The sequence below is a fragment of the Megascapheus bottae genome, chromosome 12, assembly GCF_031878675.1.
Source record: "Megascapheus bottae isolate mThoBot1 chromosome 12, mThoBot2.hap1, whole genome shotgun sequence".
NCBI lineage: Eukaryota > Metazoa > Chordata > Mammalia > Rodentia > Geomyidae > Megascapheus > Megascapheus bottae.
In genome coordinates this window covers 4,117,351-4,135,919 of record NC_143520.1, presented here as the reverse complement: position 1 = coordinate 4,135,919, position 18,569 = coordinate 4,117,351, and the positions used below count along the sequence as shown (strand labels likewise).

Sequence of the window (18,569 nt, the reverse complement as noted above, 5' to 3'; positions counted from 1 at the left end):
GGAGAATAAAATTTGCACCAAAGAGAAGAATACTATGGTTTAATTTTTAAAATAGGATCTGTCCGTATTACCTGAGAGAAGCAGTTTATTCATTTTGATGCTTAGCTTTGTGCTACTGTTGTCCCTGCAGAGTGCTTTCTCTGTCTTTCTCTTTGCTCTCCATTATTCAAATCCTCTTCAATTACACAAATACTATTTTTTCACTACATAGAATGAGTCCATGATGCACTCTCTAATTATTCCAGTTTACACCAATTACTTCTTCTTTAATTACCTAATATATTTCTTGGTTTTGATTAGTAATGTATTCTTGTTTGACTTACATGTTTGATGATCAGATTTTATAAATAAAATCTCTAGACTGTACAGCTTTTGTATGTTCATAATATATAACATAACCATATCAAAGTCCAGGCATTTAATTCAATGTATCAAGTGTATAGGGATCAATAAGCACATTAATGTGACATTTGTAAAATTATTTTCCTATCTCAGTGCATATTCTTACACACACACACACACACACACACACACACACACACACACACACACACACAGACACAAAGAGCTTTTTCATTCTTTTTCCTTAACTTCACATGGTACATTAAAAACAACAACCATAAAGATAAATCTCTTGTTCCCTATCCTAGAGTTCATTTTGCTTAGCCTCATCCTATATGGCCATTTGAACAGAGTTTTTGAGCTATTGTGATCATTGGCTAGGAAAATCCTAGACTTATATTCTAATACATATATGTATTTATATGCATATTGCTTTCTTTTAGTCTTAGAGCAGTCGATGATATATGAAGATTAGATAATTTTATTTCCAAATGAATATACACAGAGAAAAGCAAATGGAGATTGGATGAACTGACTAGAGTTCCAGGATAATAATGAATTAGGGTATCTAGAGTTGTGGTTAACCATGTGGTCTTATGGCACATAACATTCGTTGAGTGTTATCATTAGGTTTCACTTTGAACGTTTAAAAATGTATTTCTTGATGATATGAAATGGCTGACAAAGTTTTATATAGCTCTAAAATTTATAACAGACCTAATTTGTTTCATTATTTTTTCCAGAGAAATTACACACACACACAAACACACACACACACGCGCGCACAATTTCCAGGTCAAAATAGTACCAGATGTATGTGACCGAAATGTCAAGTTGTGGCAAGAGTTTTCCAAGCACAGCATTTAAGGAATTACGGTTTATTAAATCCATGTTACTGAAAATGGATTAGACATACATGACACTAAACTGTTTTTTTTTAAAGAAGACAAATGGGAAACAGAAGTCTAGTTTTTATCTTCATTTAGGATTTAACTAGAAAATGATACTTGAAGTAGTAATATCTAATTATTTTTAATGTTTAAGATTTTTCAACTCTGGAGCACATTTATACTGAAGTTTTACCATGTCAATTATTCTCCATAGTGCCAAAGAAAACATATATTAGCCCTCAATCTCAAACTTCAAAAAAAAGGTCTCTGAGTGGAGGATGCCTGTGTTGTATTATGCTGTATTTTTAGGCTGAGGAATAAAATAGCTTTAATCTCCCTCCAGGCAAGAGCTATCAGAGGGTAGCAGAATTTTTAAATGTAGGCTTCATTGTTTCTACTTCCTATCCTATTTTCAAATGGAAAGAGTAATTAGCAATTCGGTTAGGTTAGAGAAGAAACAGCAGTGTGTCCTGGAGAAATCGTAAACAATATATCCAAATCTCTAAATAATTTAGTTAGAATTACTTAGTCATATAATACATTGTGAGAAAAGTCACTGCCAAACAATGAGATCAAATTTCTTATTTTTAGATGTGTCACAAAGGATAAGAGTGATTCTAATGAATAAAATTTTGAACAACATTTGAACCCTAACTGCATAGTTAAACTGATTGTGTGTGTGTGTGAACTCGGCCTGGGCACTGTCCCTGAGCTCTTCAGCTCAAGGCTACTGCCCTTCCGTTGAGCCAAGCTCCACTTTCCATTTCCTGGAGGTTAATAGGAGATAAGAGTCTCTGGTCCTTTTGTGCCCAGGCTGGCTTTGAACCTCAATCCTCAGATCTCAGCCTCCTGAGTAACTAGGATTATAGGCATGAACCACCACACCCAGCTTTAAACTGATTTTTTAATAAGACTCCCACCAAAATATTCTCCTGGATAAATGATAGGTAAAGAATTTATATCTGCAAATAGCTTACACACTATACTTCATAAATAATGTGATCTTCATTATAATTATATAAATACCAAAATCTTTGTTTTCTGGGCATATATTGATTATCCAAAGAAAGGTGATTCATCACAATGTTTTCATATGGAGGTATATATGTATGTGTGTGTATATATATATATATATATTAATCATGATTCACACCATTACCCTTTTTTCTCCCTGTGTCCCTTCCTGGAGATTCTCACTCACTAAGTCATCAATAATTGCTCACTAACTCCCATTGCTCATTGATTAAAAAAAAAAAACTGTCCGCTTTTGAGCCATGCATGTCTATACCCCAGCATGGGGCTTTCCCATCCATGGCCAGAGAGAATCCTAGAGGAGATACAACTTATGGGTATGCTGGGAAATGCCCCCAGTAAATCAGACCTCAATGAAATTAGATGGAGGGCACTCAGAGCCAGACTCTGCAGTCACGTTCAGAACAAGAGACCACTGTGGCTAAAATAATTGGACAGTTGTATATGAGGCATCGGACATATCTTCCAGTAATTATATGTTCAGAAACTAAACTGTAAAATCTTTCTTCATTGGTCCTGGATTTGGAGGGTGGAGGATAAGCTTCAGTGAAAATATGGGCATTTCAATATAGGCACTCGTAGTTGAAGTACCTGAAATAATCTATCAAATATAAAATGTCTAACAAACTTTCCAAGGGAGGTAAGGGATGGACTCCTGACTCTTGCTTGCCTCAGAAAATTCCACCATTCATCTCTCAGAGCTGGGCAGGGGTTGTGGAATGTAGTGTGAGAAGAGTACGAATGGCTTAGAAGAAATGAAGTCAAACTGTAGGAGGAAGGCACCATGTTGGAGAGGTTAGGAAAGTGATATTCAGAGTGTGGGTATAAAGTCTCTGGTGGGGGTCAGGTATGCTACTGCAGGCATTTCATCTTTTAAATGTCTTTAAATCTATCCCAGAGTCTTCAGTGGTAAAACTAGAGAATTTCTCTTATAGTTGTCGGTGGGTACTATGTCTAACCACCAGTATTCCTTCAGTTGGTCATTGGCTTATCTGGAAACTTTGGGATCTGGATTGTACCAGAAAATCAATAATGTCTTGTCTAAACATAAGCTGAGATTGTTAAGTAATTGAGAGTTCTTATTCCAGTGTTGAGTCTGCTGTGGTTTAGCCTAACTTCCAGACAGAAAGAGAGTGATGCACAGCCATGCTCATTTATTCCTTGTAACTCTCCCTGAACTGCAGCCAGAAGCATTAATAGTCACCAGTAGTAGAGGAATCTAACTCAGCTTCATACTGAGGGGTTGCCCCAGGGATTTTCACAGCTTGTTATCTATAGGCACTTGTTTCAATTTTGTTTTGCATTAGAAGCTCATTGGGAAAAGGCCTTCATGCTAACCCATGAGGCTTTTAACACAGTTCCTCTTCCAACAAACATTGCTTTATCCTTCACCCTCCACATTTCTGTAGGAAAGAAGAAAAGTGAGATGAAATAATAAGCACAAATGAAGAAAAGCATAATCAAATTGATTGTCTTTTGCTTTTCTCTTTTGTCTTTCCCTCTGAGAGAAATGTTGCAACCATGTGGCCATGAAGATTGAACATAGATATGTTTCTGTAATGCACATGAATATCTAGTTCTTATGAAATTAAAGAATGTGTAATTCTAGGCAGCTGTTTTAGTTACAACGAACTTTCTTTCATAGTGTATATTTACTTATTACTAAAATCATGTGAAAAAAGTTTAGCACAATCAAAAGGAGGTGACACCATTGTCACCTCATATACTACATTAGCAACTGTGGAAAAGTTGACAAGAATACTGCAAACAGGCAATTTGCCTATTATAGAGGTAATCAGATAGAATGTAAGGATTAACCATGATTATAGCTTACATAGAAAATCTATTTCGTATTTCAGAATTTCTGTCTTAGAATCTCTAATGTGATATATGTGTAAAACTATTATGTACAAAATGATGATGTTCTCAATGTGGTAGGCACTTTGAAATCCAATTAAATGACACATATTATAGAAATAAGCCACAGCTCCATTTACCAGCATGAAAGGAGCACAGATTTTTTTTGTACAGGAGTACTATTAGCTCCTCAGTTTTTCTAGGTATCTTTTTTTTTTAGCAGCAGCACATGTTTGAAAAACATCTGGCTAAGGTTCCTCCCATGTGGGAGTCATACCTGTAACCTTGGCTGCATCTCTATTCATTTCTAGCAAAGAAACTCCATTAGCCACATCCCAATTGGTTATTCCTTAAAGATGTCCATATCCTATATTATTACAAAACGAAAATGTGTCCTTCACAATAATTCTTATAGTCCTAAACAAAGAAAAACCTCGGCTGGTTTCATGACTCCATTTTAAATGCCAAATATGTCTTGCTAATGGATATACTTGCCAGTGGTCTGTGGAAGCTACACTGTAAGTTTTTCCAAGTGTGGAAAAATTACATAATCCATAATTTAGACCACTGCCTGAAAACAGCTGAGACTTCAGTACAGTTGCCTTAAAAGTCACTTTAAATTAATTCTCATTAAGAAAAAATGTGTCTCCTTGAAAATCCGCCCCCCCAGAGGCTTGTTTTGTATACATTGTATGTGGCCATGAATTCATGTGCTTAGATTTCTTTTAAGGAATTTCTTAGGAAAAAAATTAGAAGCACTCTAAAAGCAGTGCCAATTTTTTTTTGCTCTCACAAAAAGTCTTTGTGAAAGTGTATATGTGCCATACAAACATGGGAATATTGCAAAATTATTCATCTGTATGTTTTACTGACAGAGGGTTTTAAAATCTCCACCTAAGTGAACCAGAAAGCGAGTACAATGTACAGGCTAAAAGTACTGTAGCTATTTGTCTTTGTATAAAGCAGTGATTTTCTACACTTCTTGTTGAAGCAATGGCATAAGGGTTTTGCAGGAATATGAAAACAACATTGGTTCCTGAGATGTTCACCTAAGAGCACCTGCATCTGAGCCTCTCAGGCCTGCATATGTGCATCATGTATGGTACATGATTTCCTGTGCAAAGAAAAGCCATAGAATTGCTCTTTGGTGGGAAATCACACTCTTGATTCTCCCTTCCCAGTCACTCAAGAACTGGAACATTGATCTAGGATTAGCCAAATCACATTACAAATTGAAAAGGATGATGCTATAGTCATCCATATTGTCATAAGCTACTAAGGTAAATCTTTGAATGTTTTCCCCCATGAGATTGGCAAGAGGCCTGAGCTGCTGCTTCTGAGGAAAGCTTCATCAGATCTCAAATCTCAGACTCCTATCAGGTGTGAACAGTACAAAATGCTGCTGGAATTTTTAGCCAAAGTGCCACATCCTAGTGGTATACAGGGCCTTGTCCTTGGTGACAATATTCCTCAGAGATCAGTGGACATAAGATAAAAAAGAATGGCAGAATTTGGACCCAGTTTCATCAAAACCTAGGCTCAAGGAAGCATAGCAAGTATGATCAAAGTCCAAGGTCTGCCCCAGGACAAAAATCTGAGATCCTGTCTGAAAAATACCTAAAGCCAGAATGTCTGCTTAGGTCTGACGCCAATTGTGGCGTGTCTAGAAACAGAAAATTTCCAGGATCAAATCCAGTACTTCAAAATAAGAGTCCCTAACCCTAGGCTCAAAGGACTCATCTATGGAAAGGGATCCTTTGTGTTTAGGTCACACTTTAGCAGATGACACAGTCATTCCAGGGGCTAATTCAATAATAAATGTTCTGATTACATAAGCCTAGGATGAGTCTAAGAGTATCTCTAAAAACTTCCAGGTGACATAGTGAGTCCCTGAACTACATAATTAGAAACAGGGTAAGGATATACGCCCAAATGCCAGCATAGCTTAAACTAGTATTCCAGTAAAAATCAAGGACATACAAAGTCCTGACAAACCAGGAGAAGCTCTCTGTAAATCAAGCATGTATTGTGCAAATTTATTTTTTTTAATTTTTGCACTCTTTTGTTTCAAGTATTCTAGTGTCCAGCACTGTTTGCTCAAACTCACTTGTTCTGAGTCATTGTTTTAAAAACTGTATTTGGTCAGAGGCAACTACGCCAGATACAACTCAAGGGAATCCAGTGGATAATTTTTTAGGCTAATCTGAATCATTTCAACCATGTGTTCTTAATTTATTCATTATATAAATCATGTTCCTCATGATTTGTGTGCAAAAGAGCTGAAGTGAAACCAAAATGAAAATGGTAATAAATGCACTCACCACCATCCATAGAATATCAAGGACCATCCTGTAACATTCTTTTCCTGATCATATACGTCAGAGACCATTTGCTAAATCTTTAGTTGTAACTGTAAATTTCAAAAACTTAGAGGTTGGAATAGTTGAATGATGAACAAGGAGAGGAGAATGAAGAACTTATTATGAGTTACAGAAATAAGAAATAAACAAATAAGAAAACTCAATGGAATCACCTTGTAATCAGAGATACAGTAGGAAATTGATCCACATCTAGAACGCTATTGGCTCTGAAAACCAGATTTGCCCTGCAGCAGAGAAGGAATCCTAGCAATGGTATGAAGCCTTCTGAATCTATCATATAACCTGACAACACTTTTAGGGGATTTGAAACAAAAATGTCTAAAACCCAATGAGAAATAAAATCAGCTTAAAATCCTGCTTTTGCTTATGTCCTCAAAGGATGAACTCTGGGAAAAATAAAGAAATGGGAATGAAGGGAAATTTTAAACCTTTATATGATTGGAAAAACAGCTAATGGCTCATATCTGTAATCCTACTTACTCAGGGAGGTGTGATCTGAGGACCTCCATTCAAAGTCAGCCTGGGCAGAAAAATCTAAGAGATTCTGATCTCCAGTTAACTAGCAAAATGCTTGAAGTGGAGGTAGGACTCATCCTAGTAATACAGACAATAAGAAGGAGGAGGAAGAGCAGAAGGAGGAGGGGGAGGAGCAGAAGGAAAAGAGGTGGAGAAAGAGAAGGAGGAGGATTCCAAATGCAGACGCAAGTTAAGCTTAATAAATTTAATTGGACAGAAACATAAAGATATCCTGGAGAAAACCAGAAAGAGACATATATACTTCTGGCCCAGCGGTAGCTAAGACCACCTCTGGCCCAGGCATGGAGCTAAAGACTACAGCCTTTATTTAACAGCTAAGGATATTGAGCCTGTTCTTCCACATCAAAATGACTAGATTTTAGAAATATGTGAAGAGTCTTGTGATTTTTTTGTTATTATCAATGGCCCTACCTGGGAAAAAATCTGTTTATTATACACATGAAATGCTTACACATTTATATGCACACACAACATATACATACGTAACATAATGCATACATGCAAACACAGGACATATACATCTATCTAAATGACAAGTAACACACTCATACACACATCTATACATATACACACGTATAACAAATTTATATACATTCATACCTAAAATGCATATACACATAGTTCAGAGCAGATATTTCCCATTGTAAATCAAGGCAGGCAGTGGGGTATTTCTCAGCTAATATCAGTTCATCATCTTTGTCTTGGTTTCTGTTTATTCAGAGGACTTGTGGGTGTGAGTGATTGATGACCACATATAGGCCTTTGAGTATTCATGGCCATCACATTTTAACATTCCATAATGTATTTTTACCTCAGTTTTTTATGGTTGGCGTATCCTATAGTCTTTATTTCCTGAGATGCCTGAATATAAAAAGGCAAAATAAAAATTAAATTTGCATCACTCAAAAAGTTTCATTTTTGAGATCTCACTTGAGTTTTTTACTTAGCTGAAAATTCAGTACTGTCTTAAACCATTAAAAAATTGCTGTCTTGACCCGGGAGTTTGGTCTAGTGGTGGATTGCTTGCCTAGCATGCATGAAGACCAGGGTTTGATTCCTCGGTACCACAAAGAAAAAAAAGCCAGAAATGATGCTGTGGATCAAGTGGTAGAGCTCTAGCCTTGAGAACGCTCAAGGATAGTGCTTAGGCCCTGAGTTCAAGCCCCAGGACTGGCAAAAAAAACTTGCCGTCTTTTCCTTCCATTCATTACAACCCAAAGATAAAACCTCCCTGTCTCTCAACACATACAGGATTAGCATTTAAGTCCGAAGTTTATTTCCTTTTTATAGATATGTCTCATGCAATATTTGGAACATCATGTGTTTAAAAGATGAATTATTTAGTATTTATGAGTGAGAAATTAAAATTGGGGCATGTAATAAAAGGTTTCCACAATCTACATCAGTGACTTGGAGTCCTAACTACAGGGTAAATTCACCTTAGGCACTTTTTTTTTTAATTTAATTTTTTTTATTGTAATTACTAAAAGGGTTGCATGATATTTGCCAGATAGAAGGTGCATTAATTCACATACATTGATACCCTTTCACATGTCTTGGTACCCATTACCCTCCCCCCCCACACCCCCACCCGTCTTGGTTTCCCCCCTTCCCTATCAAATTTCAAATATCCAAATACAAATAAATTCATCAGATAACAAAGTGAGATACTATAAAAATATGAGATAACCAAGGGACAGCAAAGGAGATGAGAGACAACATAGTACATTAAGGACAACAATCATTCATTATATGGCTTTTGTTTCAATATCCTGGAGGTCCTTTCAATTAGCTTCACATTATCTGGCCTTATGTATCAAGATTTTGCTCTATTGCAAATCTCTGCTAGTAGAGCCCAAGGTTTCTACTGATTATGACGAATGAGGGAAACCATTGAGCCTAAGTGCCTTTGAGTCTGGCTTACTTCACTTAATATGATTTTTTCTAAGTCTTTCCATTTCTTAACAAATGGGGCAATGTCATTGTTTCTGACGGCAGCATAGAATTCCACTGTGTACAAATACCACATCTTGTTGATCCACTCATCAACTGAGGGACATCTAGGTTGGTTCCATATCTTTGCTATGGTGACTAGTGCTGCAATGAACATTGTTGTGCTAGTGGGTTTAGTATGTCCTTGTTTCTGGATGGTTGGGTAAATGCCAAGTAGTGGAATTGCTGGGTCATAGGGGAGCTCTTTGTTTAACCTTTTGAGGCACTGCCATACTGCTTTCCATAGTGGTTGAATGTGTTTGCACTCCCACCAACATTGTAGTAGTGATCCCTCCTGGCCACATCCCCTCCAGCATCTGTTGTCATTCGTTTTTCTGATCCTGGCCATTCTAACTGGAGTGAGGTGGAATCTTAAGAGTTGTTTTGATTTGCATTTCTTTTATGACCAGAGATGTTGAGCTTTTCTTCATGTGTCTATAGGCCATTTTTGTTTCTTCTTCAGAGAAGACTCTCTTTAAGTCTCAAGCTCTTCAACGAAATTGAAAATGAAGGTTCCTTACCAAACTCATTCTATGAAGCCAGTATAACCCTCATCCCCAAACCAGACACAGATTCATCAAAGAAAGAGAACTATAGACCCATATCTTTGATGAACATCGATGCAAAACTTCTCAACAAAATACTGGCCAACCGTCTACAACAACTCATCAAAAAAATTATACACTATGATCAAACTGGATTCATCACAGGGAGGCAAAGCTGGTTCAACATACGCAAATCAATTAATATAATTCAACACATCAACAGGAGCAAGGACAAAAATCACATGATTGTCTCAATAGATGCAGAAAAGGCATTTGACAAGATCCAACACTCCTTTATGTTAAAGGCTCTGGAGAAACTAGGAATCCATGGAACATTCCTCAATGTAATAAAGGCTGTGTATGAGAAACCTACTGCTAGTATTACACTTAATGGTGAAAATCTAAAGCCATTCCCTCTAAAATCAGGAACGAGACAAGGATGCCCACTCTCTCCACTCCTCTTTAACATAGTACTAGAATTCCTAGCCAGTGCAATAAGGCAAGAAGCAAGCATAAAGGGGATCCAAGTAGGGAAAGAGGAAATAAAACTATCCCTCTTTGCAGATGACATGATTCTGTATTTAAAGAATCCTATAGACTCTACTCCCAAGCTCCTTGAGCTGATTCAAAGCTTTGGAAGAGTAGCAGGCTATAAAATCAACCCTCAAAAATCAACTGCCTTCCTTTATGCCAACAGTGAGAGGAACGAGGCAATAATCAGGAAAGAAACTCCTTTCACAATAGCCTCAAAGAAAATAAAGTACCTAGGAATTAGCTCAACTAAGAATGTAAAGGACCTTTTTGATGAAAACTTTAAAACCCTAAAAAAGGAAATTAAAGCAGAACTAAGGAAATGGAAAAACCTCCCATGCTCCTGGATTGGAAGAATCAACATTGTGAAAATGACAATCTTGCCAAGAGCTATCTACAAATTCAATGCAATACCCATCAACATCCCAATGTCATTCTTTAAAGAAATAGAAGAGGCAATCCAAAAATTCATATGGAATAATAAAAGACCCCGTATAGCAAAAACACTTCTTAGCAGAAAGAACAGAGCTGGAGGAATTTCAATTCCAAACTTTAGACTCTATTACAGAGCTATAATTCTCAAAACAGCTTGGTACTAGCACAGGAACAGGCCTGAAGACAAATGGAATAGAACTGAGGACCCAGATATTAAACCACAGACCTATGGCCACCTAATCTTTGACAAGGGAGCCAAAAAAATAGAATGGAAGAAAGATAGCCTCTTCAACAAGTAGTGCTGGCAGAACTGGTTAAGCACCTGCAGAAACTAAAGCTGGATCCTTCTTTGTCACCTTGCACTAGAATTAACTCCAAATGGATCAAAGACCTGGAGGTAAAAGCTGACACACTGAAAACTCTACAGGAAGGAATAGGAGATACACTAGGCCTCCTTGGCACAGGTTGAAACTTTTTTAATAAGGACCAAGAATCACAACAAATCAGAGAAAGGCTGGATAAGTGGGACTGCATTAAACTGCAGAGCTTTTGTATGGCAAAGGACATAGCTAGTAAACTAATCAGGAAGCCTACAGAGTGGGAGAAGATCTTCACCAACCAAACAACGGACAAAGGCCTCATATCTAAAATATATCAACAACTCAAAAAATTGAATCACTCCAAAACTAACCTCCAAAGTAACAACCACCTTAGGCACTTTTTTATGGTACTGGGTTTGAACTCATGATCTCACTATTGTCGAGCAGATGCATTATCAGTTAAGCCATCCCTCCAACCTACCTGAGTCACTTTTGAATGAACCTGATGTCTAGATTTCACTTCTGACAAATTGAAGCAGGTTGGAACACAGGAAAAATGCATTTTTCAGAGCTCCTCAGGAATTATATAGTTTAGGCAGAACTGAGACCTGCTTGTTGACACATGTAATATGTGATTTGCTTTCTGTCACATCACCCCTTGCTACTTTGACCTATCAGGGTCTCCTATTTGCCTTCAAGAATTTGTGTTCTTTCTCTGTGATTGTCTGTAACTTTGTAAGACTTCTAGTTTTCCTGCAATCTTGGTTACTTTTCTAAAGTTTCAGTGAATGTCAAGATCCCAGGGGAATAAAGACCATAAATCTACTTAACCCCATGTGCATGTGGACATTTGTGTGCATGGAAGTATATATAGGATTGTGTGTGTGCATCTGTGTCTATGTGTGTTGACAGGCTGAGTAAAATCTACAGCAAGGACCATGGTCATACGTGGTTTGATGGAATTTCAGTGTAGCATCTCTGAGCAACACTCCAGCAAGCTTTGAATCCATTGGCAGCTGAGCCCAATGTCTGTATCCACTAGAGGGAACATATATTGCTTTTTTAATATGAAGCCTTTAATGGTTTCATTTTAATATTGGGTTTATAGCTCTATTTGAAACTATAATAATGTATCCTTAGTCGATCAAATATCCTATCTCATCAGGAAATCCTCTGTTGCAGTATGAATTCCCCTTCACAGGAACCATGGCCCTGTCCAAATTTTTGCATGACAGTTGTAAAAGCACAAGGATATAAGATAATCTTTCACAGTAGGACTTTAGGTAAGTGCCTAATTAAAATGAATGTGCACATTATTCTTTTCTAATTATGGCCATTAGCTGCTACTGATTTTTGAATGCTATAATAGAGTCTTCATTTTATCTCTCTATCTCACCAAGCACTTGTGCATTTGCGTGAGTCAACTCCAGAATTAGGAACTGATGCTTTCGATGTGAGCATCGGAACCCTATCTCTTCTGTATAAAATATAAACCAAGACCTGTTTTTTTAATTCATAAAGTGTTTTTGCACTAGAAGTGTATGGCAGGCCCTTGAAGTAGAGTAAGTTTTCCAAATATATAAAAGATGGTTTTATATATTTGCAAGTATACATCAAGTCAAACAGGACAAAAGGCATTTAACTTGAGTTGTGTTATATGAAAAACTTGTGAGACTCACAGAAACTTATTGTGGCCCCTGAGTTCATTTCTGTAACATTTCTGGATTATAGAATTACAAAATTTTATAACCCACAGACCTATTTTTAATGTGGTTAGAGTGAATTATAAGTAGATTAAGAATTGGTAAGTTGGCATTATGCCATTTCAGATAAAACTTTACTTTTACCAATAGTCTATTGTATAATTTTAAAAAATTCTTAAAATGATTATGTTTTATGATAGACATAAACTAGAAAGAAACGAACATATAATATTTCTTAATCAGACATAAGAAGAAGGATGGGGTATTTTCAGACATAAAAACTTCAGTCTACTAAATTATGACACCTGTACTTTACACTCCTCCATGAAAAGAGCTGTCTTCTGGGGAAGATAGCTCATAGGAGGGAAAAGGGATCTATCAGAAAAGCTGTTTACAATAAAACATTTTGACAGTTCCAGTAATTAAATGAGTTTCCCAGGTGCAAGGCAATATTGTAAATGGCCCTCTGGCTATAATACCACACAGATTTCTCCTTCAGAAAATAAATAGTCTACTGCAAACAACTAAGTGAAAGAAAACTAGTCATTTAGTTACTAAGATACAAATAGATCAGAGCTTTGCTCATCTTAACACTCAAAAATGAGTGGCTGTTTCATTTAGGTATTTTGGGGGGTAGTAGGGAGGAAGATGTCTTTATAATTTCTTTCTAAATATGTATATATCAAAAGCCACTCATTAGTAAGAGTGGGAATGAAAATGCTCTAGCCATCTCTTCTAGAATCTTACTATACACATTTTGAAAAATAATCTAACCACTTTCTTCTTCTACATAACTGAACTAATGATATCTTTGCAACAGATGATTATGAAAGGAAAAGGAGATAAACTTCAACTGCACACATTGATTGAAATTATGTTCTTTTAACCCAAGGCTATTGTACTGCTTACATAGTGAAGAATTTGTTGCTATTGTGCAATAGGTATTCAATAATTGCCTAATGTAGAAAGGGCGAGAGAAAAAAGATGTGAGGGTTGGCAAGCATTGAAGTTTGGCATCTTATGTTTCTTGGCTGTCTCTGTCTCTCTGTCTGTCTCTATCTCTCTGTTCTGTCTCTTTGTCTGTCTCTGTCTCTCTGTCTCTGTCTGTCTCTGTCTCTGTCTCTCTCTCTGGATGTGTGAAAGTGTTGAATGAAAGACGGAGCATCAAAATCTAAAGCTCAAGGAGTAACTAGGTATAGCTAAAGTATTCTAATTAATAGAACATAGTCCTATAGTTCATGGATATGTTTTTTCCACCATAACCCACTTATTTTCTCTTGACTTCTATGTCTTTGTTCACGATAAAATTAATGGTTCAGCCAAAGACGTAAGAAGATATACAAAGATCACTCAACAATAGAGGCTGTGTTCAGTCTTTTAAGATATGTATTACATAAAAGTCAAGTGAAGGCAGAAATGAGCCTTAGTTTAATGTTTCTTTAATACTGTTAAGCCAAAAGAATCTTTTGGGTCACATGGAACACTCACATTAAAGGATTCTGACCCTGCCTCTGTGGCAGTCCCTAAACACTCTTGACAACTGAGCCTCAAATAGCTGTCATCAAATTCCCCTTAGATCCTTTCAGCTGCTTATTTGATTGCCCTGCTGACCCAAGGTCAACATTTTAAAATGCTCAAGTCTGTTTGTACCGAAGGGCACAGAATGGAGACTGCTTTAATTTATTCCTCTTCCTGTTTCCACATTCCCATAATATGCTTTCTGATCTACACACAGAATAATTTTACCTTCTCATTGAAAGTCAAGGAACCAGTAAAGCCATTTGGTACTATAGAAGCAGGTGGTACCAGGTGTTAAAATATGAGACTCCATTGCTATGTGGGAAGGCACAAGTTGCCAAGGAAGAGTTCTTGGGTCAAGAAAACAGCTGGACTAATAAGGGTTAGAAATTTCAAGAAGGGTGGTAACTTTGTTTCTCAGAATAAATAATCTTTCTCATATACAATAGATTTCTAAGGTATCCACTTTTTTCTTTTATTAAAATGTCTGAAAATGACTTGGTTCTGTTACTTGCTAAATGTTAAAGATAATGCTTTTTTTTTAAATAAAGCTATACTTTGACTCAAGTTTAATATACCATTGTATTACAAACATCATGAAATCTAATCTGTCAACATTGTGAAGCTGTCTAAATTCCAAACTTCCATTTCTGAATATGTCAAAGAAAAACAGTGATTCCTAGTTATGTGAAGTAAGAGGAATACATGCTCTCGTCTGGCACACAGAGCACACCAAATCAATCTGCACTATTAATTTTGATAAAATAACTACTCTTTAACTACTTACTATGAGTTAATTGATGATATATATATATATGATTTGAATAAAATTCTTAAATATGTTTTAATTACATCCCTGTGTTTTAGAAGAATTACTCAAAGTTCAGAGAAATTAACTGAAAGCCAGTTAAATCTAAATTACATACTCACATTTTCTACTCTTGATTGCTTGATATGGCAGATATCTTCCTTGATATACAAATATCAAGTAGTCAGCCTGATCTGATGGAATGTGATCTTTCCTAACGTTCTCTAATAAAAGAATTCTAAATCACTAAGTCTCACTTAGCAGAACAAAGTGAGACTTCTATGTATGAGACAGTAATCTCACATGTTAACATTCAAAGGATGGTTGTGGATGATCCTTTGATAACAAAGTGAAATTAAGAGGAGAGAAACAGAGATATGAGAGAGAAAAAATTAGAAAGAAAGATGGTGGGGACAGAGAGGCAAAAAAAGGAGGGAAGAAAAGAGGGAAGAGGAAATAAAGAACTGTTACCTGGGTAACACTGAAAAATTAAAGAGGAATATATATATCATACCATATATACATATGATATATATGATGTGTGTATATACATTCATATGTGTATAGTTTATAACTATGAAAGTATTATACCACATATTTATGATATATAAATATTTGACACTATAGTTTATGATTACTGGCCTTACTGAATATCATAAGGAACATATTGAGGAGAAAGGCCATGGAGTTAATATAGAAAGAAGGTGACAGGGGGCCAGGAGGTTGGCCTAGTGGTAGAGTGCTTGCCTAGCATGCACAAAGACCTAAGTTCGGTTCCTCAGGTACCACATATATAGAAAAAGGCCAGAAGTGGTACTGAGGTTCAAGTGCTAGAACTCTAGCCTCGAGAAAGCCTAAGGACAAGGCTCAGACCCTGAACTCAAGCCCAAGACTGGCAAAAAAGAAAGAAAGAAAGAAAGAAAGAAAGAAAGAGAGAGAGAGAGAGAGAGAGAGAGAGAGAGAGAAAGAAAGAAAGAAAGAAAGAAAGAAAGAAAGAAAGAAAGAAAGAAAGAAAGAAAGAAAGAAAGAAAGGTGTTGGGGTCACAATATTTAACTGAAGAGCAAACTCACATCTTTTAAAACTTCTGCCACTTTCCCAAACATCCAAGTCAGAGATATAGCTAGCCTTTAACATTGGCGCCTTTGGTGGACATTCCCAATGGAAACTTAAGCTCTCTCTTAATTGAGATAGCTGTTAAGAATTAATCAGACTCAAGAAATGATGAATGTCATTACACATTGTGTTATTGTGTGTATACATTAATTGTGTTGGTTGTTAAAGGTTAAAGGATTAAAAGAAAAATAAATAGCCAAAGTACCAGTGGCTCATGTCTGTAATCCTAGTTACTTAGGAGGTTGAGATCTGAGGATCACAATTTGAAGTGAGCCCTGCAGGAAAGTCCACGAGACTCTGACTTCCAATGAATCACCAAAAAGCTGCAAGTAAAGCTATGGCCCAAGTGACAGAGAAAGACAAAACGCTTTAAAGACAAAACGCTTTAAAGACAAAAAGCTCATGCACAGTGACCAGGAGTTGAAAGCCCAGGACTGGCAAATAAATAAATAGCTAACATTACTAGTTTAGGGACATTTGTTTTTTAATGTTTTGCTGACTTTTTCACTCACTTGCCAAGATTTTATTTGTAAACCTGAGGATTAAATCCTTCCTACTTATTAACTGCAGTCCTTAAAAAAAATAAATAAATTGATTGGTTTCTTTGCCTCTCATGGAAAACCATTTAGATGTATATGGAAGCAATAGATGCTGAGATTTTTTCCCTTTCTTTAAAACAAAGAACAAAAAACATTAAAATTTCTTTCTTTCTTTTTTTTTTTGGTCAGTCCTGGGGCATGATTTTTTGGGCTAGGCATTGTCCCTGAGCTCTTTCAGCTCAAGGATAGTGCTCTACAGGGCCACTTCTCACAGACATTAATGTTTCCGTAGGATAGTTTAACTTTTAGAACAGAGGTTGCCACACTGATTGTGCACTTTCACAGATTTCTGCCAGAATCAGAGCAGGACTCAGGTTCAAGAGGACTTAGGACTCAAGAACCTGTAGCAAACCCCCTGCTCTCACTTTCACTCATTGGAAATGGCTCTGCCTTTGAACTGAAAGCTTCTGGCCTTAGGCCAATGCTATATTCCCTAGGAAGGGTGCATAAGTAAACTTATCTCTGTAACTTCTCAGTGAATTTGTCTTCTGAACAGACTTGATGCTGGACACTAGTAGACTCTACTGCTTCTAGAATCTCTTTTAATTGGTTGATGGCTGAAACAGTTTGGGAATTTCAAGACAAGCTATTTAACAGAGTTGAGGCCGTTGCTAAGAGTATACACACATGCATATACACACCACGCACACACCACACACCACACACACACATACACACATGCACTCAAAGTCTATAGCTGTGTTCTTTTATTTCTGAAAGCTGAAATGTACCCCTGGCATACGGGTTATTGAGTTCATTAAGATAAATAATGTAAATAATCAATGCACTGGGCAAATGAGATATAACACCTATGTTCTAAAAAGTTCATTTGCTCATGTCAGATGAATTAGGTCATTTATTTATTTTGGCTTTAAGAGCAAAATGTCTCAGCTGAGAAAAAGGTGAAGTGGCCATACCTTTCTCTGGGGATTCAAAATTTCTCAGCTCAAATGACAGGAATCTGTTTCCTCAGGTTGGGATTCAGGCACTTGATAAATTGGATATGATTTGACTTAACATGTCCACAATCTGCTGTCAAAGTTCATGCTACTTGCTTGAATGTCAGGGTAGATTTTGAAGATCTTTTAACCTTATTTGTTCTGTCAAGTTAATGATTTCTGGGAAACTAAATGCCAAGATTGGCAGAGTTTCTAGTAGAACATGACCCAGAGCTGGCCATGAAGTGAAACAATCGCTTTCCTCCAGGGCTGCAATATAGCTTGAGGACTGAAACTGGAGGAAACTTTATACATATTTCTAACATGGAAGTCAACACCACTGATTGAATAATAGTATGCCTTAGGTTAGCTATCCTGAGCTCCTTTTAATTTTGCTTTAAATCCATCTTGTGAAACTTTAACCTTTAATAGACTTGCTAGAAAAATGTTGTTCTTCTTGCTCCCTGGTGATATTAAGGATATAAAATGAAACAAGAGAAAGAGAAGCATTTTTAAATCTTGTTAAAAGCCTTTTTTTGTGTAGGGATCTCCTATAAATCTTTATAGTATAGGCAGGTTTACATTCAAGGAATTTTGATATAAGAGCATTTCTTTTGGGCAAAAGTTTATATTCTTAGATAGCTTATTGTTAATATTTCTTTCTGAAGAGTTCACCTGGAAAACATTAAAAAGAAATTTCTTCTGAGCCAGGTTCGGTGGCTCATGCCTATAATCCTAGCTACTCAGGAGGCTAAGAGCTGAGGATCAAGGTTCAAAGCTAGCCTAGGCACAAAAGGACTTGAGACTCTTATCTCCAATTAACCCCTAGAAAATGGGAAATGGGTCTTGGCTTTAAGGTATGGCGGTAGTCTTGAGCTGAAAATCACATGGACAACACCCAGGCCCAGGGGTAGGGTGGTAGCCTTGAGCTGAAGAGCTGGGGTTGGTTCTGTAATATGTAGTTTATTTCATACACTTCCCAGGCTAGGGAGGACAAGAGAGGTCCAGCACCATTCACTTAGCCCTT

At 36.7% G+C, this 18,569-nt stretch overlaps 1 long non-coding RNA gene across 1 annotated transcript in view; it reads right to left on the bottom strand.

Moving 5' to 3' along the window:
* Nucleotides 1–17,568, bottom strand: part of LOC150056116 (uncharacterized) — a 145,556-nt gene extending 127,988 nt beyond the window's left edge. Inside the window, exon 1 of the long non-coding RNA XR_016537288.1 lies at nucleotides 17,522–17,568. This is a non-coding gene — a long non-coding RNA (uncharacterized LOC150056116). The remainder of the gene's footprint in view (nucleotides 1–17,521) is intronic.
* Between the last annotated feature and the right edge of the window lie 1,001 nt (nucleotides 17,569–18,569).